The sequence below is a fragment of the Anastrepha obliqua genome, chromosome 5 (genome assembly GCF_027943255.1).
Source record: "Anastrepha obliqua isolate idAnaObli1 chromosome 5, idAnaObli1_1.0, whole genome shotgun sequence".
NCBI classification, from domain to species: domain Eukaryota; kingdom Metazoa; phylum Arthropoda; class Insecta; order Diptera; family Tephritidae; genus Anastrepha; species Anastrepha obliqua.
In genome coordinates, this window is record NC_072896.1 from 70087008 (window position 1) to 70113487 (window position 26480).

General features: G+C 35.7%; 1 protein-coding gene across 1 annotated transcript in view; it reads right to left on the reverse strand.

Annotated features, from left to right (window-relative positions):
- Positions 1–990: 990 nt before the first annotated feature.
- LOC129248349 (glycerate kinase) overlaps positions 991–26480 on the reverse strand; it is a 79917-nt gene continuing 54427 nt past the window's right edge. The window contains exon 3 of the transcript XR_008582613.1: positions 991–1311. The gene's annotated coding sequence lies outside the window, so the exon portion shown is untranslated. The remainder of the gene's footprint in view (positions 1312–26480) is intronic.

A 26480-nucleotide genomic window follows, 5' to 3' on the forward strand; every position in this document is an offset into this window, starting at 1 on the left:
ATTCTTTGTTCAACTTCAATGTTGTTTTTTATTGTTCAATTTAAATGTCTTTTTTATTTTATTTACTTTTTTTTTTACTTTATTTGTTTTACTTTTCATTGCTAATTACACTTACGATAATGTACATTTGTTTTATTTTTTACATTTAATTTAATTTAGTTTATTTAACTTAATTTGTTCATTTTTCTTTTATTTAATCATTTTATTTGATTTTATTATATTTTAATTTTTATGTTAACGATATTTATTTATTTTTTCTATTTTTAATTAATTTGATTTGATTTTGTTTTAAATTTTTTAATCTGTATTAATGTTTATTTTATTTTATTTAATTTTTTGTTTTATTTATTTTACTTTATTTTATTTTATTACATTCAATTATTATGATTTATCTTATTTCAATATAAATTATTTTATTTTATTCTTCCCGATTTTGTTTATATGCTGAGAAGCCACGGCTTAAAACTAGTATAGGGTAAAATATGTAGAAAAAGGTGTTTTATCTCACTTACCTCTTTCGTCGTAAATGCTTTTTTCAGGTCCTCGATGATTTTATTAAGACATGCAAAATATCCAAAAAATATGATGTAATCTCATCGCTTGAAGTGGAAATTCGTAAATCGCGTTTAAATGCACGAAATAAAGTAACAAAAAACGAAAGAAGAGAAAAAATACTAATATTTTTATCAAGGGAAATCGGAACTATTCAACTCGAATCGACACTGCGGGAATTCAACGAAATTAACAACATTAGCAACTGTATGCTGATTGTGTTGTTGATTTGCGCATGTAGCACACACTTCATTTTCAAATTTTAACATAAATTCAATGAGTTGTAGGCTTTATAATGATCGATAATGAAGAACTAAACAAAAATATTAATAAATTAACACTTTACACTTACGAAAGGAAATTTGCCAAGTAATTTCGCTGTGGTTTTTGTTACTTCTTATTATTATTTCTGACTCATGCGTACTCTGATGTACTCTGCCAATGAGCTTTTGACATTTCACGCACGCGTACACTCTTACACAAGCACAAACACTTATTCAGCGAGACACTTGACAAAGTGGCAAATTGACAGCGCGGCTAAATGATGACAGCAGTTGCTGAATGTGAAATCAATTGAACTTTTAAATTTATTGCTCCTTTCATTTACCACTGATATACATACACGATTACATGTCCACACATATGTATTTATTCATGTATTGATATGTATATTTAATAAATATATTTATTTATTTATTCTAGTGTTGCTCTACTGTACTTCGACCACAGCCAACCACAACAGGGTATTCACGATTTAAACTGTAATTGGAAGAGGGAAAAGAAAAAGAGAATTAAAATTTATCGGTGAGAATTGCAAGCAAATAAGTATAATACTTCTACTTAATGATTAAAAATTAGTGTTTCTTGGATATGCTTGTATAATCCTCTAAGATTACAAGACAGCACACGAAGAGGTCACTTGTTGTGGATATAATCGAGGCTCTTGTAGCGTAAATGGATGTGTCTATCTGATAAATTCTATATTGCTTGCTGACAAAGTCAATAAGCGAACACATTTTTAGAGCCCAGTTGATTGCTCTTTCCGCTCTTCAAAAAGTCAAGAGGCCTCACTTCTTGAGTTAATTTATTCTTGCATGGGTCTAAACCAGGACTTTTACCACAAATCGCCACAATGTGTACTGAGAGATTCCTATATTGAACTAAAGCATTTATGGATCCATTTATGAACTAAAGCATCTATAGCACATGCAGTGTGTATGATGGAGCGATAATTATTACCGACATAAAGGAGCACATCTCAAAATTTTTCGTCTGGGTTCTTATGTTTATGGTGTTTTGTATGTATTGAAGCATATTATCCCTCGGTTGCTTAATTTTGGCTCCTATCTTTCTTCTTCTCCTTATTTGAGGCAGTAACCGCCTATTGCGGAGTCCCTACTAAAAAGAAACCAAGTGCGCATGTGTTAAAGTGTTTTAGTTTTAGAAATTAACGGAACCGCAGCTGTTAATACATGCATATTAAATTTTTCGATGAAATTCGCCCCACCGGTTCGGCTACAAAGCCTAAGCGAGTTCGGCTGAGTTAATCAAAACGTGCCTATCGTTTCTTCCTCATGATTATTGGCAATAACACAGTTCAACAAATTTACAAAAATGTTACTCAGCACGAACAAACGCTAATAATTATGAAAGAAGATATCACCCAACCCAACTTTGCCGAAAACAGTACTAGTCCAGAGGATCGGATTGTTGTTTCAAGCGGTGTTCAAATTTAAAATTTTGGCCGAAAGTGAAATAAATTTATAGCAAATATCATTTTATAGAACGACTTAAAATAGATTTTTTGTTCTTAGACTTTTAAAGTAGAATTTACCAATACATTTTTTATAGTAGATTTTAACCCTTTAACTCCCACATAAAAAAAGGCTCATTAAAGGAATCGAATGTTAAAATGCTCAACAACATGTTTAGATAGGTGGTTTGATGAGAGGTCGCCGGAGATAAGAAACTCATATGGTTTAAGAAAAGGTCTAAAGTGTTAAGAAGACTTAGTTCAAGTTTATGTTTACATACATGCATTGTAAGCCCTCAAACTTATGAGTTTTAGGAAGGATCGATTTGTACCGAATGCAATTTGTGGACTTTCTTTATTACATAGAGATACCACCTACTCTGCCAAAATTTTAATTAAATTATATTTAAAATAGAATAACGCCTAAAAAGATAAATATGAAGTTGATAAAAAAACGCAGAGGGTGCCTTATACTTCCTCTACCGCCACCACCAGCAGGTACGACATTGTATGTACTTAGCTTCAAAGGTGGAGGTCTTGTATCCATTCCCAAGATATGACCTAACTAGCGTAGCAGTTTGGTGCATTAAACTATGTCTATATTCTGTTGTGGCTTATAGAGCTTTTGATTCCGTCGTCTGCGATATTTGCTGTCGCATGTAGCAATCGACCAAGCTCTTGCGCCATACATTAAGACGGGGATGTTAAGAGTCTTATAAAGTCTGGTTTTTGTTTGTCGAGAAAAGACAAACTGGTACGCTTAATTACCTACCCAGTTCAAGAGCTACTTTTTTGGCAAGAGAGATTATCTGATGGATGTCAAGCCTGAGATTGTTAACGGTATTTATGTTTCTTCTTTGATATACGAAGTCCTCATTATCAAAACATTGTAACAGTCAACAGTGACGAGTACTCTGATTGCTTGCCTAATGATAAAAAAAAATCTTGCCCTTGACCTCGTTTACCTCCAGAGGCTTCGATTCGCTCCATTATCCAGTTTACAAAGCGCAGTTGTAACGACGCGGTTTTTAAAACCACCTTTTAGTCGTATCCTAATGTAGTTTTATCAACAAGCTTTACCCTGCATGTTAACCCTTATTCACAAGTGAAAATTGTTCTTAATTTTCGAATAAGTCATATGATTAAGTTTTGAAAAACTTAATTTTTGCATACAAATATTTTCAAAAAAAAAAAAAATTAATAAAAAAAAAAATATTTTCCACGACTCTTGAGGAAGCGGATTAGTGCATGTACGGCATGTCGTAATGAGTTGGATTAAAAAAAACATGAATAATATGCAATAAAAAACTAGTTTTGGTACTTTACATATTCAAATTCTTCATTATCGAATGTAAATATTGTTAATGCCAAAGCAATTTATGGCATTCCTGGTTCAATGAGCTGGGCCACCATGATTTTGCCGTCTTGCTTGCTGTCATGTCGTCTTAAGTCCGCTCCATTAAAAATTCACACTAAGCTGGCTTAATAAATTGGCGCATTTTGCACTCATAAATGTCATTAGAAATTCCAGCATGCAATACCCGCTTATTACACCCCGCCAACCCTTCGCTAGTCACGGCGTTACAACTGCTAAATCGAATAGTAATAAAAAAATAATTATTCAATTAGACTAATAGCGAAATAAATTTATAAATTTATTATTGTGCCACAGACTTAGTGAGTAAAGAGACTGAGGGAAAGAGAGAGGTAGAGATAGAAAGAGGGCGAATGAATGAACGGTAGGTAGTCGCATGCACTGCGCAAGCCAACGTTGTGGCTTATTATCATAAAAGCTCTATCTAGTGCCACCACCTTTGTTGGGATCGTGCATGGATCCGAACCGGGTTTCTCATAAATATCCAACCGCAATTGAGATTACTTTATTTTTTTCTACTGGCTTTCGGTTAAATTTTATCACTCGTTTTGTCGCACCCATTTTTCTTATGTCAACATCCCGCATGTCCATACGTAATATAAGCTGAAGTGTGAAACGCATAAAATGGTTGACAATTATCCGCTTAATTGTTTTGAAATAATTGAGTTGAGAGGTGTTGGTGGTGAAAATAGGTTGTACCACTAAATGAATGAATTAGTCGGAAGGGTTAAGCGCTTTAGAAGTCATTATAAATTTACACAAATTGAAAGTAAGTGACTCATTTAGTTACTAAGTAGCCAATAAATGAATCATTTAGTGACAAACTGCCGCAAAGTATTTATTTAAAAGCTTTAACTTGTGGCATCTTCCCTAAGCGACAGTTCATTGCAGATGGTCACCCCAACATAACTAGCATAAGTGGGCCGCCATCGGCTGGTTATGACAAGGACAGTCTTTTTAAGTTCAAAAAAATAGCAGAACTTTGGTTTATCCTCGGAACAACGAATTCGGTCGCTATGCGCTTGAAGGACGTTTCAAAATATGTATAGGGTTATTCAATAGGTGCGTTTCAACTTTTTTCCGATAGGGAGGGCGAACGACGCAATATTTTTTATTTTTCGCTTGTCATTTGTAAACTTCATTAGTATACATTTCATCATGGAACGCTACACACTTGAGCAACGATTGCAAATCGTGCAAATTTTTTATGAAAATAATCGTTCTGTTGCTGCTACTTTAAGAGCATTACGGCCATTTTACGGTCCATTTAACAAGTCGTCCCGTTTTGGGGTTATGTGAAGTCATTGGTCTACAGTAACAAGCCGGTGACGATTTGTAAGCTCAGAGCCAATATTGAACGCGAAATTGTTGGAATTTCGGCCGATTTATGCAAAAGAGTGGTCGAAAATTGGGTTCAACGATTGGACTTCGTAAAACGTGCACGCGGTGGTCATGCAAAAGAAATCGAATTTCATACTTAAATCTATATGTTCAAATTCGATAATAAAAAAAAAATTAGTTAAAAAAGTCAAACCGTTTGTGTTTTATTCAAAAAAGTTCAAAAGTTGCAGCGCTCTTACTGAAAAACCCTATACATATTGAAAACTTGCATTGCAAATCAAAAAGAAAATTCGTCGAAAAAATGTGCCAAGCACGCTTTTTACTTATGTCGTGGAATATTTACTTTGTTAAAAAATAAGTCTGTTCGCGAACTTCAAAAATTGCATTTGATTAATGTGGTATTCCGATATATATTGACTGTATCTGGGACCAAGACTTGCAGTCTAGGTCTCACCCAAAAGAGCGGGATATTGTTTGGAAGGCTGGGACCACATAGGAGATGAGTCCACTCGCGCTGCGTCAGAACAGGTCTTAAGATATCGCCTTCCGTGGCATACTGAGCAACTAACCGAGATAGAGCTTCCATGGAGCTGATAAATACAACATAATCCCCATCTAAACCTTCTACAGATTTCGTTAAAATAGCGAACTTCGCGATAAAAAAGTGCGTGCAGCGTAGTACACATAACAGAAAGGAAAGTTTCAAGGCAGACGATGAAAGAGGCAGAGACCCGAGAGAGAATGAAAAAGAGAGAGAGAAAGAATATATATCTCAATAAATTCACAATATTGGAAAGAGAATACAAATAGACCAAATTTATAAAAAACGGAGAAGGGTCGTCGGTGCAGGTAAGCGCCGGACACAAACCGTGGCAACAACGCGCACTACTCCGAGCGTTTATCATCCGCACAAACGCGGCAATACCAATAAATCCGACGCCGGAAAGGATAGCACTTTATAGTACGCGCAAGTACTAGCCAGGAAACGGAAATCAGCGCCATAAAGTAGGCACCACGCCAAAATAATTGGAACCAAAAAACGCCGCAAGCCAGTAGGCACCAAGGAAATATAACGCCAAAAAATAGGCACCAAAATTATATTTCCTACAAGTTTGCACCAACAAATAAGCACCAAAAAGTAGGCAGTGTTATTTCTCATTATAAATTAGCAACCACAAGGAAAAACTCAGGAAAGATAGCCTAAAGTGTATCTAATAGATATATTAGGTATAGCTCTATCTCTCCTTTTCCTCCACGTTATATCTTTTTCCTCTCTCGTGGAACGAAAATGCCCAAAACGATGCATGGCCTTGAAAGTTTACTCTCCATTCTCGCTCGTCCATCGACGCCTAAAAAGTTTCACTTCAAAAATTTAGTTTACCGCATTTCTCCCCATCACTGCCTTGCCATCAGCTGTAATTTCTTAGTTTAGCAGCACTTTTCATTTCACCATGGCATTTGCATGTGCGAATACACCGATCCGATTTGCTTGATGCCATTTTGAAAATGAAATGCTAAGACAGCAAGGCGATCACATGAGAAAACGGGGCAAAGTCAAAATCGAAATTTGACAAATGTTAAGACACATTTAATAGAAGGTGTAGATGCGGGGTAAGTGATTTCCGGACCGTGTGTTTAACTCAATTCCAAATCGGTTAAAAGTATTCGGAACAATGCTAATGCTAGCATACCACCTTGATCGAAAGTTCACCGAACAACCACCAGGTGACGCTCTAAGTCAACTGATTTAACTTCCGTTTTTCTGTTCTTTACTAAGTTGCCATATATGTGATTAACACTCCTACCAAAATTTCCAGAAGTTACATCGCCTTAAGTAAATCTACCTCTGCACGTGTTTTCAATTTTTTACAGTTTTAAAAATGGATCTGAATTCGCAACAACCAATTAATTGAAAGAAACTAAATGAAAGAAAAGTTTATCAGTATCGAAAATTAACTGTCTGATAGCTGGCAGAGGACTTGAACATTGCCTATGGATCCGTTCACGACGTTGTAGTGAATGATTTGGATTTGAGCCGTGTTGCTGCAAAGTTGGTCCCAAAGTTTTTTGGTCGGGTAGAACGCAAGATAATCCAACTCGTAGAAAAGACTGTTGCGGAAAAGCTCAACTGTAACTTTGCTGTGTGGCACTTCCTGCTAAGTTACTTAAATATTCTGCGTAAAATATTAATAACTTCGTTCCTCTTTGACCGTTTGAAGATTTTAAGACGATTTCGAAAGAGGCATGTTCGAACTATGGGGTTGGTGTTGGTCGCCGTAGCCGAATCTTCATGCATGAAACACCAAAATGATGATAGAAAAAGTTTTTTCTAATAGCGGTCGCCTCTCGGTAGGCAGTGTATTTCTGCCATGAAAAAGCTCCTCATAAAAATATCTGCCGTTCGGAGACGGCTTGATACTGTAGGTCCCTCCATTTGTGGAACAACATCAAGACGCACACCACAAATAGGAGGAGAAGCTTGGTCAAACATCCAAACAACAGTTCAAGTAAGCGCCAATTATATGGGGTGGGCCATGTAAAATTTACTTTTTGAATCGGCTATAAAAAAAAATTTATGAATATTTTTTCAACTTTTTTTTTTTATTTTGAAGATTGAACATTGTCATTTATGAATGAAAAATAATATCGTTCAAATGACTGCCACGACTGGCTTTACAGTAGGCCATTCGATCAACCCAATTTTTAAGCACATTTTCGATTGTCTGGACTCCAATTTCATGAATGGCAACTTCGATTTCGTGTTTTAAAGCAACAATCGTCTCTCGATGGTTCGCATAGCATTTGCCCTTAATGGCTCCCCACAAAAAATAGTCCAACGGGCTTAAATCAAAGCTCCGAGGTGGCCAATTGATATCGGAATTTCGACTGATGATTCGGTTTTCAAAAACGGTAGCCAAAAGTTCGAGTGTAACTTTGGCAGTGTGACAAGTTGCACCGTCCTGTTGAAACCACCAAATGTCGTCCATGTCATCCTCTTCAATTTTTGGAAACAAAAACTAGTTGAGCATGTCACGGTAACGCTCGCCATTTACTGTAACCGGCTCCTCGCTCATTTTCGAAAGAAAATGGCCCGATGATGTCGCCAGACTAAAAACCGCACCAAACAGTGAATCATTGTGGATGCAGTAACGTATGGATTTTCTCAGCCCCAAATCCGACAATTTTGCTTATTGACGTAGCCACCGATGTGAAAATGAGCTTCATCAGAAAAGACGATTTTTCGTTTCTCACAGTTTGAGTAGAAGACTCACCACTTTGGAAATATTTTTTCAATATTTCATAATTTTGTTCAAGTGCATAGCGTCCCATTTCGTAAATGTCAAACCTTTAAATAAATTATGAACACATTTGATATGTCATTTGTGTTACCATTCTCAAAAAAATAGGTTCAAAAAGCAAACGCTATATAGTAGTTTGCAAATTTAGTAGTTTTAGCCTTCTTGCATCGTTAAAAATATTGAATTAATTTTTTCTTTTTAAATCCTATCAATAAAATGTTAATTCTATAATAAAAACTACAGAAATCTTTCTAAATTACTAATATAAATTTAACACCCAACTCAAGATTATAAGTGTTATTGAATAAATTTTAACATTTTAGCGTAAGTGCACTTAAGGGGTTAGGGGTAGTCAGAATTTTCAAAAAATTGATTTTTTTTTTGCATTTTCTTAAAGTATAATGTTTTAAAAATATTGTGTAAAAATTTGAAGTGAATCCGACAAATACTTTTCAAGTTATTCAACAATTAACAAAGGGCGCTCGGCCGCTCCAGAGCCGATAGCAAAACTTTAAATGCGTTTTTCTCAAAACTATGTTTTTCAAACTGGTGAACACTATAACTTAAAAACCGCTACGTAGATTTCAATAAAATTTATACAGCTTTTGAAAAACATAAAAAACTTGTGCCTGATCGAAGGATTTTTTTTTTTCAAAAATTTCGATTTTTTTTTAACAATTAACTGTTGGTTTTTTGCTCTAAAATCTGGAAAAAATTTTCTGAGGCCGCCATTTTGTTCATTTTGAAAAAAAAAAAAAAAAGCTTCGATCAGGCACAAGATTATCTATTAATAAAACTAATTTTTCTTGTCCGATTGGTTTTAGATGAATCTGCAAGGACTTGTGATGTTCACCGCAAGGGACTTCTGGAGAAACGGGATTCACACAAACAGCGATAACTTTTGCAATTATTAATTTTTTTTTTTGAAATTTTGGTGAAGTCAAGTTAAAACATGATGTTTTTATGCTATGTTTTTATTTTTGTTAAATAAATTAATTAAGTAGCAAAAAAAAATTCGTGAAAATCATCATTTTTTCGGGCCTCTGACTACCCCTAACCCCTTAATTCTTCGAAAATATCATTTTTTAAAACGACTTCAATAAAAATGTCTATCCTCAGGCTTCTGCAGCAAAATTTAACAAGAAATTTTTTTGTAATATATTTTAAACCTCTAATTCCTACTTAAATGGATATTTTTGATCCCCATTCTCAAAACAGCTAGAATAAAGGTGATTTACTTGTTTGAGCGAAAATGTATACGGGTTAAGATATGAACGGAATAAAGCTTAGTTCAAGCTAATTTCACACATTTGGCACAGATGCATTCCGAACACTTAGACTTATAAGCATTGGGGATCGCTTTGCGCGGAACACAATTTTCATATCTTCCGTATGGCATAGGGTGAGCAAAAATGGACTCCTGGTCGTATATTTTTCATGTTCAATAAAAATTACGTGTAACTAAACACTATTTATATAAAATTGAATTCTATCTATTCATCATAAGAACCAAAGACAAAACTATAAGCACAAAATAAATCTCTTGATTTAAATGTTCCGTATATTTACGATTTTCCCATCACAATTTTAACTTAATTACTCTTTGATAGATAGCCTGATACTCATTTGTTTAACAATCAAAAATATAATTTTACTTGTTACTGGTATCGAGCGTATATTCAAGTATCGAGTAGAAATTTTAAATTATAAAAATCACAATTTCTTCTTTTTTTTTTTGTTTCACGCAAATTCATTTTTAATATTTTTTTTTCTTTACAAGGGCAAATGCACTAAAGTTATCACATTTACATTAAGCATGAAATAAAACAAAAAACATTGTTCTTTGTACTGAGGTACAAAAAAACACTTTGTGTGATAAGCGGCTTCTTTCCTGTGCAATTATATTCACTGCTTTCGAGAAAAGTCTTCCGTAAGCGGCAAGCGGTGAGGTATTCACCAGTGGTTGAAAAACTGCCAGTATAACAGCGATATCATAAACAAAATCTGCTAAAGCTGTGCAGCAATTTTTTATTTGAAAAAAAATTATCGATACCAAGTATCGAGTAGGACAACTACTACTGCTTCAGGAGAAAAGTAACAAATATTTACTTATAAATATAGGTATTGAGGGAACACTAGCAGTCCGTGATCCAATCTAGATATTATTATTGTTATTTTATATTAATAACTTATCTGATTTACTCTTGCTTCCCACTGTCCTTGGAATGCACGTATGGGTCTGAGTTGGCAACAACAATAACGAAGCTTTCAACACCAGCGCCACGGTGTACTTATACTAATATATTCGAAATGAGCAGATCCTGACAAAGGCCTAAAAATTTCAATAATGAAAGCGGAAATAATACAGCAAATGACAAGATTTTATATCTAAACTGTCTACACATCCTAATTAATATAGCTACCAAAATCCATTTCAAACAGATCAAGTGATGCTCGACTATGTAGAAATGACTTACCAGACCAGCTGCAAATTATTTTATTAAATCCATTATTTTTGCGTAAAATAGTTGAGGGAATAGTTTAAAATTGTTGTATGGTCGATCTTTAACTCCTGGGTACTGCTACGACTACTAACATGCCGGCCAACTTCGATTATTTCTGTGACTTTACCGACATTTTCGACGACGGGCTTGCCTGTGCGAGGTGCATCTTTAACATCAAAAATGCCTGAACGAAATCGATGAAACCAAAATTGCACGTAATTAACTATTACAGTATTGGCATTTTTTAGTATGAAATCTCACCTTGGCAACGAGCATAAACTTTAAATTGTTTGATCGATACTTTACGAGATCTACTGAGAAAATAATGGATTTCTTTTCCCCCAAACTACTACATGCTGAATAAGAAATACTAGACGAAGATTTGAAATCTTAATGTTAGCTTCTAAGTAGCACAGAAGATTCAATATTAAAATACAAAAAATAATAATAATAATTTATTATATAACTCACCACTTGTAATTTAGTTAAAATCCACAAATCCTTCGGCTGGAACGATAGCAATTTCCATATATAGAATGTGATGAAAATTGCATCCATTATCACATTCGTGGAATTTCAGGCACTTGCAAAATTTAGATGCATGTAAATATGAAATTATCGAAAGGCATAAAGTGAGCGCAACAACAAATAATTACGCGCGCGCAGAAACACTCACACGAATATAAATACATACATGTAAAGGAAACTAGTTATTTTTTATTTTTATTTCGATTTCGATTTCGTTGTGATTTGAAATGCTGCTTCCTGCGAAAGTGAGCGACAAATATGTATGTGTGTATGTATTTATTTATTTATTGATTACAACGCAAAAAGTCGTCTTGCACTTATTTTATTTCTTTATATTTCTTTATTTAGTTTCTATTATTATTTTTTTTCAGCTGCTCTAGTAGAGAAAAAAGGAAATTGAAATTAAAAAAGGAATACTTGATTTTTTTTATTAATTTTTATGGCACTTCACTGAACACATTTCAACTATTTTGCGTGGAATTCCTCACATTTATGTAGGCATTTATATAATTTGTCGAGAAACTCACAAAAAATACGTATGTTTTCGTTTGGTTTTTATTTTTTTTACAAATTTGGCAACATTGGCTTTGCACACTCCGCCAGCTCAAATCGATTTTGCACTGAAACACTGAAAAACGAAAACAAGAAATGCGCCTGAAATGGGTGATGGAAAATGTGGTATTTCCTTATTTTGCACAACGTTGACAAATGATTACATATCAATTAAAGGCAAATTGCCAAGACTCAACACGCACCAATGCACCAATGATAGTGCCACACAGCAACAACAATAGCGGGCACAACCTGCGTGCTAGTGAGGAAAATGGCAAAACAACAAAAAAATAAAATAGGAAAAGGCAACACAAGCACATATTTACGTACAAAAATCACAATGAAACACAATTTTCTAATTATACATTGGAAAAAATTCAATTAAATTAAATTAAGTCCAATGGGATATTTTAAAAGCATTATTTTAAATTTTCTTCGGTTATTACTATTTTTCTTATTTTTTTATCATTCATATATAATTTATTGCGTTTAACTTTTTTTTAGCGCGCAATAAAGCAACGAAACGTTTAAAATCAAATTTGAACTGTCACAGAGGACCGTGGAAGTCGATCGAGTGGCGCTATATGTATGAACAAGCTAAGCGAGACACAAGTTTGATAGTGAGCTAGTGCGCCGTCAGCTGTAGAGCGGCGCTTGGTGACGCAGCAGCGCGGCGCTTCGAGATCGAACAAAGATCACGCGAAATGCGAGTGACAAACGACTAAGCGATGGAGCGGGCGACGAACGAGCGTGCGACAACCAGCAGCTTCGTGCAGAGCTTATTGCTGCCGCTTTCGCTGCTACTAATGCTGGCGCGTCATATCACAAATGGCGAGCGTAGCGGTGTAGCGCTGCTGCTTACGGCATTCTGTGTGAGTGTGTGCAAGTAGTGTGGTGCAGGCCAAGCGCGTATGTTTAAAGCTGAGACTACTGAGACTACTATACTAGTGGCGGTAGTGCCAGGCATGTGACAGCCAGATGTCGCTTTGTGTGTGCGCGCGCTTTTGCGCGTGTGTTCGTCAGAGCGTATACGATACGCGTTTGTATGCGCTTTACTTGTGTATGTGTATGTGTGGAGGAAAAACCACGAGAAATGCGAAATTGATAGCCGCTTTGAGGCGCCGCGCCTGAGATATCGATATGCGGAGAGATGAAGTGGTCTTGAGACCTTTTTTCAAACCGCAGACTATAACCGTTACGAGGCGAATTGCACAACAATGCAGCAACCGGAGAAGCTCAAGTGAAGAACAGTAGAAAAACAAGATAATTTCTTAAGAATTCCATCTTACGCACTTTTTGGAGAATATAAGCTCTGCAATTTTAGGTAGTTTCGGCAACTAAGCGGCATTAGCACGCGCCACTTAAACAGAGCTCGCCTTTCACATTTGCCTTATTTTATTTCATTAAGAAAACGATCATTAATAATTCCACTCTTTAGTGGTCACTTGTCGCGTAAGCTTTAATTTTTATTCAGCAGTTTTCTTCTATTTCTCTTCTTTGCCATCTTTTTTTTTTTGTAATTTTTATTAATGTTTACGCGCGCTGTTCGTTGCGGCTGATAATGCATGCGACAACTAATTAAAACCTTGCGCTCTGACTTATCTGCCTACGTATGCTAATCACCATTTAAACACCATTACAGTTTGCTTTATTATTGTAACAAACGCTATATACCAACAACACTGAGAGAGGACTCGAGTGAGCGCGGGTCGACTAGCTACGCACGCACGCACGCTTTGCCTCAAGCTAAAACAAACGCTCTGCAAGAGACGATCGTATTAGTATTCGCTCCTCGTTTTGATTACGGTGTCGCTTTAGTCACAAAGTCTGTTTCGTTTGTGTTCCTTTTTTGTTTTGCTCTTTAACATAAAAATTCTTATTACTATATTTTACAATTTTATTAAAACAAAATTTCTCAAACAATTAACCCGCAAAATGAACTCAATTTTTAACAATGTCCTAATTGCGCGTGCTTGTATGCGTGCGTGTTTTTACAGGGTGCTCCACAAGCAAGTATTCTTTTTTATCCGAACGTTATTTTGCTCTCTTTTGTCCAAAATTTGCACAAAGATTTTGATTTCTTCGCTTACATGGCCAAATGACTCCGCACATTTTGTGTTATTGTACTTACTAGTATAAATCCGCTTCTCTGCCTCCGTGACTATACTTCAACAATACTCTAACTATGTAATAGTACTGTGCATATCTTCCTGTATTTAAATGCGATAGTTCGTTTGTTTTTAAAGACACCTTTACAATTTTAAGGCGTTTAAAGAAGTTTTAGAAATCTGAGGATTTCAGTATTCTACAACCTCAATCAATACCCTCACTTCCACGTGGTGCATTCTGGTAAACTGAGCAAACATGGCTGAAAACAAGATTTCCAATCCGCTTGGGAGCCATAGAAAAGGAAGGCTTCGGGGTGGCTACTTTGTCATATACTTGTACAATTTACAGTCCTCCTGAAGTTCGCAGCGTCTGTACTTCAGGTTAGATGCGGCCTCACGCTATTGAGTATCCCGTCAGCTTACCCGTGGAGCTCACTAGATTTTCCATAAGCTTGTAATTTATGAACGTACTGCACGTTTTTCGAGCTCCAATTATAAAAACATAAATTTAAATCCACGAGGAATACAGTATCCAAGTGGTACCCACCTACTACGGCAGCATGCACATCAAATTTGGAAGTGCAGGGGGGGCGTTATGTTTCATTCGGGACAAAAGGAATTAATGATTATACAAATCCGAGCTACAGCTCGTCCATTCTCAATACATCCGATGCAAAGATGTAACATCTAAGTCTGCCGAAAGCCGGACATCGACAGAAAAAATGCATTATCAATGATGCTTATGATGAAGCTCATTCCACCTTTCAACAGAGTTTAGCCTCAACATACGGACAGTTTTTGAAGAGATACAAACGGTTTCTAATACCTTTAGAGTAGCTTGGCACTTAGTAAAATGTTATGTTATATGGTGTCCAACGGAACGGACCACCTGGATGAGAAAACGAACTCGTCCCTTGCAACTCCATGGCTGCGGAGGAAAAAGGGGAGGAAAAACGACCATAAAAACAAGAAATACGAGGATAGGGTGGGGGAATGGAATTTGACGGAGTTTGTGAAGAGCAAAACAGACAGTTATGTTAACTAACTCAAGCTACTCATGAAATTCATCAGGTGGGTAATACGTAGCCGTAGGCGTGGGCCTCGAGAAGCTAAGATCTTAGCGCCACGAGAGCAGCCACTCAACTAACTAGTGGCTGACATGATTCCACTTCATAGCCCTGAAATTTAACACATAACGTACAATGTCTGGTAAGGGTACTCACAAAAATCCAGTTTAGACTAGTAATAGGCGTACTTATATATGAGCTATGTGGTATTCACTATATTTCCAATTAGGATTAGTTGCATTTTGATAGTCATACCAACATATTTTAGATGCTTTTAAACTAAAATATGTGTGATTGCACTGATCCCCGTGGAATGATTAATTTTTTGCGCTGAATGGGCTAATTTTCCTATTTTACTAGAGTTATTCTTTTTCATGCAATTCTCATGGTTTTTGCTTCAGCTTTATAGCTGTTGTAACACAGAATGTGGCCATTGGATCTACTAAAATAGAGGGAGAAACCATCACCAAGATGTATGACAAATGGGTTAACAGAATACGCCATCATCCGACGCAACCACGTGAATAAAACCACATTCCAAATAAATAAAAAAACTGCTTACTATTCTCAAAAAGCCAAAATATACTAAAATGTAATTTTGTGAAAGGGAAATTGTTTTGGGTAAATTTGTTTATTTTATACTATTCAAAGATTTTTCACTTTAATTGAACGATAAAATTAAATAATTATAATTATCTTTCTACAATTTATTCTACTTAGTTTAATGACTAAACACCAATTCCTTGATAATGGCATAAGTGCTTACAAGCTGGTCCGCCTCAACGATTTTCCAGATTTTTATGTATTTATTTTTCTTCAAAAATTCTTACAGACTAATTAATGCGCATATACATGTATATTTATATACATACAGCATGTTCAAAGAGAGACCCGATTTTGTACAGTAAATGAAGCGGCCGCCGCAGCCGAATGGGTTGGTGCGTGACTACCTTTCGGAATTCACAGAGAGAACGTAGGTTCGAATCTCGGTGAAACACCAAAAATTAAGAAAAAGTTTTTCTAATAGCGGGTGCCCCTCGGTAGGCAATGGCAAACCTCCGAGTGTATTTCTGCCATGAAAAAGTGCCTCATAAAAAATATCTACCGTTCGGGGTTGGCTTGAAACTGCAGGTCCCTCCATTTGTGGAACAACATCAAAACGCACACCACAAATAGGGGGAGGCGGTCCCTTGAGGGACCCCTGACGAAGAGAAAAAGGGATCACTTCTATTAACGCGATATGATTTGCTCCAATTAAAAAAACACGAATGGAACCCTGCACTGCAAAATTTACTTAATCAAATTTTACGTGAAACAGTGCCAAAAGCTATACTAAAGTCTATTTAAATGCCATTCTCCTGGTAACCAGCAGAGCAGGCAGCAATGCAGTATTCAGTGAATACAGATAGATTCAAAACTGTGAACCTATTGAAAACAAGTACCTCTTGGTTAAGATTGATAAATGATTTAACTGCAAAATACAATTTTTCATAAGCAACATACGCGAATTGTTTGGAAACAGACGAAAGTTTGAGGTGGCCCTATGATTTTGTACATCATTTTTTTTACCATTCTTGCGATTTGCAGTAATGAAAGTTATTTTCCACTCATCTATAAACTTCACTAAGCCTAGTGACTACCGGCTGTGCTACCAGAATCAAAACTTTAGAATCACAGGTTTGCTGTTGCATTGAATAAATATCAGACATTTTTTGATCGCCTGCTCCAACTTTTCACCTTGGCCGCGTGCTACTTAAGAATGTATAGAATATGGTCGACTTTTTTATTTCGCTTTTATTAACTTGGCTTGCAACAATGTAACTCTTGACCGTTTGGCAGCTGAGCTGAACTAAAAAGTAGGAAAATTATAGCTTAAGAAACTAAAATCACGCTTTTTTTGACAACAAAAGTAATACAAATTTTTTTAAATATTATTTAAGTTTAATGAGAATTAAAAGTTCCCCAACTTGTTTTAATTCTAATTTTTAAATAAGCCTTAGATAATATTGAAAAGAGTAACAAGAAAATTAGCTAAATGAAAACAAAGCGTGGGTGGTGTTTATACTTTTATAATAATTTGATTTTAGCTGGTGAAAAAAAACAACATTGAAAAATTCAGAACAATTGGATCAAATATTTTGTTTACTATAATTTTATTTTTATTTATTTATTTATTTATTTTATTTATTTTTTTATTTTTATTTTATTACCTTTATTTTGGCGTGACAGCAAAATGTTCAAGAATTTTCTTTAGGCATAAAGTCACCTTTAAATCGGCGGATAGTGTGACCCACCGCATTGTTTAGATCGTGAGATAAGACCCACTGAAGACATCTAACAAAAAGCAAGCAGAATTTTTAACTTCCCTTAATTTAGATTTTTTAAAAAGAAACCTATATTTGAACCACCCTTAACACTTTTACAAAGTTAGCAAAGCTAGCATGACCACGATCACGATCACGATCGCTTTGATTGATTTTAAAGAATCCAGTTGCGTTGAGAATTTGTGTGGACAGGTTTTTGCTTGAGGAGCTTAAAGCCGCGTACATACGTACATACGATGTACGATGTATAAAATTAGCGCTTGCTTTTTCGTGAAAGCATCTTAAACAATGTCATAAAGATATTCGTTTATCAATGCCTTTAATTCAATGCTTCATCGCTAGTCTCTAGCAAAAAAAAATTGCTGCGCATGCGCATATCCAGTTGACTTTGCTCAGCTTAGCAGCGCGATTTGGCCTAAACTTGATACTCGTTACTTGATTTAGCTTGTAGCACGTTCAGAATTTTGCTGTTTCTCTAGTGGTGATAGCCCATACACACACAATCACACACTCGCTCACAGTTGCACACCCAATATGAACATCTTCATAATTAATGAAGTGCCTGCAGCGGCAGCGGACAGCAGCTGTAACCGCCAAATCGTGTAGTAAAATCTATTCTAACCATTACTTTGGTTGTATTAGACTTCAATAAGCGAGAAAATACTGCGCGATCGACAGTCGCCAAGCCCATCGCGCTCTGCTGCTTTTTTAATACGAGATTTACTGCCCTGCCTTCGTTCTTTTGTTGATTTTCTTATCATCATAATTTTTTTTTTTCGTATTTAAATATCTACGCGACTGGTTTCACAGTTTGCTTACTTATTACTTAAAATATATACAAAGCGCTACATATATAAATATAATTTCTGTATGTACTTGAGCGGCAAAGCGGTGGTACCTAGACTCATATTAATTTATCAACTATAACTAATGAAAATGTAAACACATTGTAAGTTCCGTTTTTTTAAGAAACTATACACGTACACATATAAATATATGTATAGAAAGAACTATATACGAGTGTATGTAGAAATTTTTACAGCATAAGCATAGCTTTGATTCTAACGAAAAGGAACTGATTATGAGTGCAGTGTTACCATACCGGCGGCATTATTTTAATAATAAATTTCTATACAAATATCGCTATCACTAATATTAACATTCAAAGCTGGCATTTTCCACCACTTGGGCTGGTTACTATTACTTGGTGAGCACATTGTGTTATTTATTTCACAAACGGGCAAACCTATTCAAATCATGTCGAACAGCCCACATCGTAAAATTCAGCTTAAAATTATTTAGCTTGCAAATTTTATTTCTCTAAAAAAAAACTAATGGACCGAATCATAATATTATTTGGTAATTTATTATTAAAATCGAAAGGCCCCACGCATCCGCTAAGATTGTTTTAGAGGCTTTCGAGTCGAGCTTTCTACGCCTATCAATAGTATTAATATTAAACAAATTTTTTTATCCAAACGTTATATATTCGGCGTTTATAGTCGAATCTCAAAGTAAAAAAGGATAGAGAATTTTTTTGTTCCAAATATCCTTAACTTCAATTACATGTGACATGTAGCACCATCACTTTGGAATTTCATATTTTTATGTGAAGTTCATCTAATTCTGGCCAGAAATTGGCCTCCAACGTGCCACTATGGGGAACTTCATGGATCGCAACATGATGATCATTTTCATCGAAGAATAAATGTGGTCCATACTGTGTAGTGGCTATACCATCTTGTGTGGATGCAATGTGGTATCTTGAAGTAAATACGAGTATACATAGCTATTTGCTGTCCGATATTACACATCTTACCCATTGACAAAGTTGTGAAGATGATATCTGCATGAAATTTAGGACATTTTTTAATTTTTACAGAACCCAATCGGAAAAGCGTTGGCATTGCAAATGATCAAGATGCTTCACTTCTTGAGTTTGTTTGTTATTTTAAGGGTGTAAACCAAGATCTTTATGCCAAACCGCAAAGTGGACTGAGGACTTCTTAGTTTGAACTGAATTACTTACGGTTACAATATTTTCAGTTTTAGATTGTGAGCTTGTCGCACTGACACAGAAATATTTCATAGTGAAAATATTAACTCGAATTCATCCTCTAACATGGATAATCTGTCCAGTGGACAGCCATCCCCTGAAATGACATAAAGTTGCCACCAGTGTCTCAGAACTCCGATAAATCTCGATATTGAAATTGTCAGATTCCATATAAAAAGTATCAACTATTCGAAAATATATTTCATTTACAACAACATTTATTTCCGGGTAGTTTTTCTTTCAGAGAATACCACAGATATATGTATGTAAATCAAACTTTTTGCAAAATAATATAGTTCAGACAATACATTGTAGTAGAGTGAACAAAAAAATATACGTGTATCAAAGATTTGAAAGCTTACGTCAGAAAGGGAAGGGGTCACATCATAGGTACTTACCTATGGTAGAAGTAGGTAAAAGTTGGAGTCGGTCTCTAAACCAACTCACTTAGACCGTTGTTGATCCCTTGTGATCGGTAGTATTTTAAACCAACCTTCGTTAAACCATTTTGTTTTAAGTGCAAACCCTATGATCTGGCCGATCCCTATCCTTAAGGTCATCAGTATCATTCGAAAACGATGAGTGAAGATATCTAAGCCTAGTGGCATGCAACGCAGCACAGTAACAGAGTAGACGTCTGACAGACTTGTCCTTCTCCTCATTGTTGCAACGTCTGCAATAGACGAACTGAGGTACGTTCAATATTTAATCACGTGGACCTAGGAGACAGTATTCTGTTTTCTTTTAAATAGTTATATTAAAAAGTTTTGACAATTTATTTGTTTCATATTTAATTTTAATATTTTTTTATAATCATTTTCTTTATATATAATTATATTACATTATATATATTTTTTTTTCAAGTTTAATATTTTTTTATGGAAATTTAAAAATTTTAAATTCTTTTACTTTTTTATTGGTCGATTAAGAAAGAATAGTTATCAGTGTTACTGGAAAATAATGCCTCAGTTTTAGAAATTCCGAAAAATGTAGTTAGAAATAATAAGAAGAAAATGGATACGAGATGCTCTTCCTGCAAATGAAGAGTCATGCCCCCACGCTTCTCTCTTTAATCCAGATTAAGCTCTTTCGTTTCGTTATTTATTTGAAAGAAGCATATCCTGAAAAAAATGTACATGATACTGACTTTGAAAGGCCCAGGCGAAAGAATTTTTTTCTTTTTTTGTGTTTTTATTTTTTTTATTTTTAAGTTGTGTTTATTAGAAGTATGAAAAAAGTATTGAAGAAAAAAATTTACTGATATTGACGAAACCAAAACTGCTTTTTTTTGTCCATCTCAAAAGCTAGAGTGAAAAAAATTTTTTGTGATGACATACAAATTTTACTTAAATTTTAATTAATTAAAATGAAAAAAAACACATCCAGAAAAAAACGTTTAGTGATGATACTGATAGGAAACATTTTTATTTATGATAAAATAAAATTTTATTCAAATTTTAATACGAAAACGGTTTTTTTGTCCATCTCAAAGGCCCAGGCGAATAAAGATTTTTTAAGACATATAAATATTACTGGTTCAAGAAGTGAAGAAGCGACTAGAGCCAATCAAATGGCAAAAGAACTGAAAATATCTGGCATTAGCATCCACCGCATACTGAAAAATGATCTCAAAGTGAAGCCTTACAAGATCCAAAAGACGCATGATCTCACACCAAAGCAGCAACAAGTCAGACTTGAGAGAGCGAAGGAATTGCTCTGTCGAGAAAAATTTTCAAATTGAGCAATTCGTAAACTCCCAAAACGATGGGGATTATTTGACCGACCATATGAGAAATTGAGTCATCAATTGGTCAACAGGAGGCAGCACCCGCCATAGGTATTGGTTTGGGCCGCTGTAACCGCAGATAGGTGCTCTCTAATCGGTTTCATCGAGTCTGGCGTCAAGGTAAATGCGAAATATTATCGGGAAAGTATTCCAGAGGTTGCTTTGAAGCTGTGGGCTGACAAACATTTTAGTGACAGAGAATGGACGTTTCAACAGGACTCGGCACCGTCTCACAAAGCTCGAGTGAACCAAGAATGGCTAAAAAACAACGTTCCGAACTTCACAACGTCCACACAATGGCTCTCAAATGCACCAGATGCGAATCCAGGGAATTATTCTCTTTAGGCCATTTTGGAGAGCAAGATCAGAACTAAAAGATTCACCACCCTCGAGGCGTTCAAGAAAGCCGTTGTCCGCGAGTAGGCCAAATACCCGCAATTCACATTCGGGCAGCTTGCAATTTCTGGATCGTGTCAAGGCCATGCCAAGGCAAATGGTAGTCATATCGAGCAAAAGTAAATTCATCCTTAATTTTGTATTATTTTCACACATATTTTATTTTGAACTGAATAAAAGTAATTTTCCAAACTAAATGTACTAAAATGTATGTAATTTTTAATTGGTTACACTTCGAGTGCCGGACCCTGTAGAATAGTGAAAAAGCCTCGAGAAAAAAATTGGCAGATGTAGATGAAATGAAATCGACATTCTCTGTCCATTTTAAAGCCCGAGGTAAAAAAAAAAATTTTTTTTTGATGACACGAAAACTTAATTTTAACTTTAATTTTTGAGTAGTGTGTATTCTATATATATATAATTGGCGCTTACAACCATTTTTGGGTATTTGACCGAGCTTCTCCTCCTATTTGTGGCGTGCGTCTTGATGCTGTTCTGCCGAGTTCTGAATGGTAGTCACGCACCAACCCATTCGGCTACGTCGGCCGCCAGTGTGTATTAGAAGTGTGAAAGAAGTATGGGGAATCGCATAAAAAGTTTATTTAGATGTGGTTTTTAAATTGTGTTTATTATAAAAGCGTTAGGCTTAAATAAAAAATATTTAAAAGAAAAAAATATTGCATATTTAATTTCATACCTCAGCACTAAAACATTTGAAAACCCCTCGTAACTAAATATAAAGTCATTTCAAATCTCTTATCAAAACAATTATTTCCTCCATTTTAGAGACTTACAGCGTTCATCTATAGGGATTTATTTCAATTTTTTGTGAGGGTCATTTTCTTTTGTTTAAATTATATCAATGAGGCCGATTCCCGAAGGTTAAGTCGTATCACCAATGTTGGAGGAGGGTAGCAAAATTAAAAACCGTTTCTGCTCTCTTTGACAACATTCAACATTCTCCAACTTCTTACAAAGTCTGGTTTCTGTATGTCAAGAAACATTTTAGTATGTAAATACGCAGATATAAATAAGAAGGCATATCTGCTTGGTTGTATTGAAATTCTACTACATGCATATATAATACCATAGTTTGCGGTTAAATAGCAGCAGCGCCTCATTTGTTGTTACTGCTCTCCGCTGCAGCTGTAAGTCATATAAATAGTACGAGCATGCGTTTGCTGTTGTTGCTATTACTACAATTTCTTATTATTTTTATATTTTCGTTTTTTGTTTTTTGCTTTGCTTTGGCACTTTTTTCATTTCGCTCCACGGCATTCCCTAGTCGCAAGTTATTAGAGCGCTTTTGCTCAGATTATTATTACTTTTATTATTGTTTTTATTTCTTATTGCTATTATTGTTGCTGCAACAAGTTATGCTCGTAATTAAAATATTGCACTTGTTTTTCCGATCCTCAATCATCGCTACAAGCAACAGCAATAGCAAATAGCGCCCAATCGTGGCGACATTGTCAGCTTGTTGCCACAAAGTTGGAAAAATGCTGACAGCAAAAGCCGTTGGTGCAACGACTGCACCAACAAAATAACACACAACAGCCAGTAATAGCTAGCAAAAGCAACAGTGCAGCAGTAGTGAAGCTGGTGAGGTGCAACACCGTTTGGTTGTGGTAAAAATCGAAAACTCGTTCATCGGAATTTTCTAATAAACGACAGACGTCCGACGACCAACGATAGAGAGTATTGAGGTGGTGAACGGAGCAATAAGTCGTTGCATTTTGTACTTTGTGCTATGCTGAGGCAGTTAATGGTGGAAGTGTGGCAACAGCAGCAGCAGAAGCGGGCAGTGCGTGGCACATTCCATAGCACGCAATAATTTTAATAAGCACCTGGTTGTAGTTGTTGTTTTCTTGCTGTGATGCTGTTGCAATGTTGTCGATGCAAAACTTGCAGTCTCATAATTCTGTGTCGATGCCTTGTTGTTGCTCTTTTTATATTTTTTGTTGGTTTTTTTTAGGTACTGGAAAATTTTCCACTCAAAATCAGGCTACAGCAAATGTTGTTCAAGGCCGTAGGAGATACCAAGGAAAATGTAAACACAACAAAAGAAGCAAAAAGAAAAAACTCAGCAACCAGAAATCGATGGGAAAGAAGAAGTGGTAAGAAAAGCAAACTGCATTCCTATTGGCATACATTGATGGATATTTTTTCCTTTTTGAAAATTGGGAGCGTCCAGCCTGTAACAGGCACTTAGACAACCGCCCATAATAGTTCGGTTCAACTTCAAACGGTTAAGGGTAATTTATACTTTGAGATAAGCGAGTAACTCTTTAGGTATATTTTACACAAAAACAATTATCTTATATTAATTCCGGTACGGTACTCATTTAATAAAAAGTCGCGCTGAAAAACTCTAAAAATCGTTTAAATTAATCTCAGCGTGATGAACCCAAAAATGCCTCTCAAATCTCATTTGCTTTGTTGTGTGCGTCTTGATGTTGTTCTACAAATGGAGGGAGCTACAGTTTCAAGCGGACTCCGAACGGCAGATATTTTTATGAGGAGCTTTTTCATCGCAGAAATACACTGTGGGGCTTGCCATTGCCTGTCGAGGGGCGACCGCTATTAGAAATATGTTTTCCTTAATTTTAACGTTTCGCCGAGACTCGAAGCAACGTTCTCTCTGTGAATTCCGAATGGTAGTCACGCACCAACCCATTCGGCTACGGCGGCTGCCGTAGAAGAAATACCTGCACATTAAATTATCTAAAAATGAATTAATCATACTTATAGATAATTTGCTCAAGCAATATGGATTAATCCTTTAAGATGTTTACAAATATTTCAAAATTTCAAATAGGCACTCTAGGCATTAAGCGTCAATATAAGGGTCAAGGCATTACGTTTAAACACAGTCTACGATATACTCGTAGATGAGTTTATAGAAGACTCAAATATTCAAATAAGTAAGGTAACTGAGCTGACTACTCTGAGTTGGAGTCTCCGAGTCATTGGGTCAGCTCGAGAAAATTTGCTGGATTGCATAACCCTAGGAAGAGCTAATTTGATTCATTAAAAGATGGAAATGGCTTAAGAATATAAGGGGTAGAAGTAGATAGATATTTTCTATGCCCCACATTGAACCACCGAGTGAACTCTCTTTAAGAGTAGCCCTCACCTAAATAATCACCTAAGACAATTTCTGACTGCAGAGAAAAGATTTGAAGATTTGAGGTACGATTAATGAAATTATTATAAAAATTATATTATAAAAATTTAAAATTTTGATAAATGTCACCGAAAATGTATTATAACTAAAAGGGCCAACGTGACAAGGGGACTATTTACTGGACAACTTGTTTTAACTAAGTACCTAATCTAGGCCGAAGAAAAAGTCATCGTTTCGTGCTTCAATAACATTTGGAAATATTGAACACTTATTTTCAAAGTAATGTTGTTGCCAAAATATGTGATTTTTGAGGAAGAGTTTTAGAAAAGGTGAACATTTATCTGGGCGACGATGTTACCAAACAAACCTGCAGCAGTGGTCCAGATCTATTCTTCTTATTCTTGATTGGCGCGATAAACGCTTACGAGTTTAAAAAATTGAGACAGTCGTTTCTTTCTCTGCGTACCGCATCGAATACTTTCCGAGCCGGAGTGTTTGTATCCAACAAAACTGCTGGATCTATATTCGCTCCGCTATGTCTATGCCGTTGTAAAGCTCATAGAGCTCATCGCCTACGACATTCATCAAAGGTCCAAAAACCTTTCGATGAGTTTTTTCTTTAAGGGAGCCTTATAAGGTGTTAGTTTAGTTCGTCAAGAGCGGACTTTACTACTCAATTGCCTACTCAGTCCAAAGTAGCACTTGTTGGCAAGAGGTAGAATCTCTCTTGGATTTCAAGACTGACATTGTTATCGGTGTTAATGCTAGTTCCTACTTAATCGAAGTGTCTCGAAATCGTAGCTGTCAACAGTTACGTGGGTGTCGATACGCGAGTACGCCTACTGAGCAGTCAGTGAGTCATGATGCCGATTTTAGACTGATACCATTATGGACTAACAAAGAATTGAAATACATTTAAATGTATGAACCGCAGCGAAGATCTCTTCAGAGCTTAATCTGATGTGGTTGTTATTTAAGATCGATGTTAAGTGGGTAAATTATCGACTATATTTTTAATTAATATCGGCGCAGCTATTCATGAGATAGGGACAGAAAGTCGCACATTGTTCTTGGAAAATTGGTCTAACATTTAGGTTATAGGATATAGCAGCCTAGAAAAGTGTGCGCTTTCTTATAAAGCAGTTCTAAAAAGAAACAAACCGATGGCCGTTATATAAGCCGACAAGTGGCATATGTAACAGCTGATCCTTAAAAATTTATGCAGCGTAACTGTCTTGGTTCACATTTCTTTTTTTTAAGAAAATGTAAAAATGGTAAGAAAGGGATGGAAAAGTTATGTTAGATATAAGGCGCCTTCGATTCGCCACTTCTCTGCTCGCTATCTTTGGACTCGACTCACTTCAAGAAAAACTTGCATGTGAAACAACAAAGTATTCGAGTCAGATACCGCATCGTTATACTTCATATAACTGGTATGACTCACTATTTTCATTGCTGCCAACTCAAGAGAGTTTCGTTAGATTCGCGTTCATACAGGGAGACTTTTGTTGCTTCAACTTTCAGAACACTATTTTGATGTTCCCGTCGGGTTCTCACACCTTGCGATTGTTAGTCTACGGTCAACATAGAATTGACAACGACGAGAGCACAAAAACTGTTGACAGAGCACGAACATCACAAGTAACGAGCTGCAGCAACAAACGTTTCCCTGTATAAATTCGGTTTTACTAATACTCATTAAGTGCTTCCAA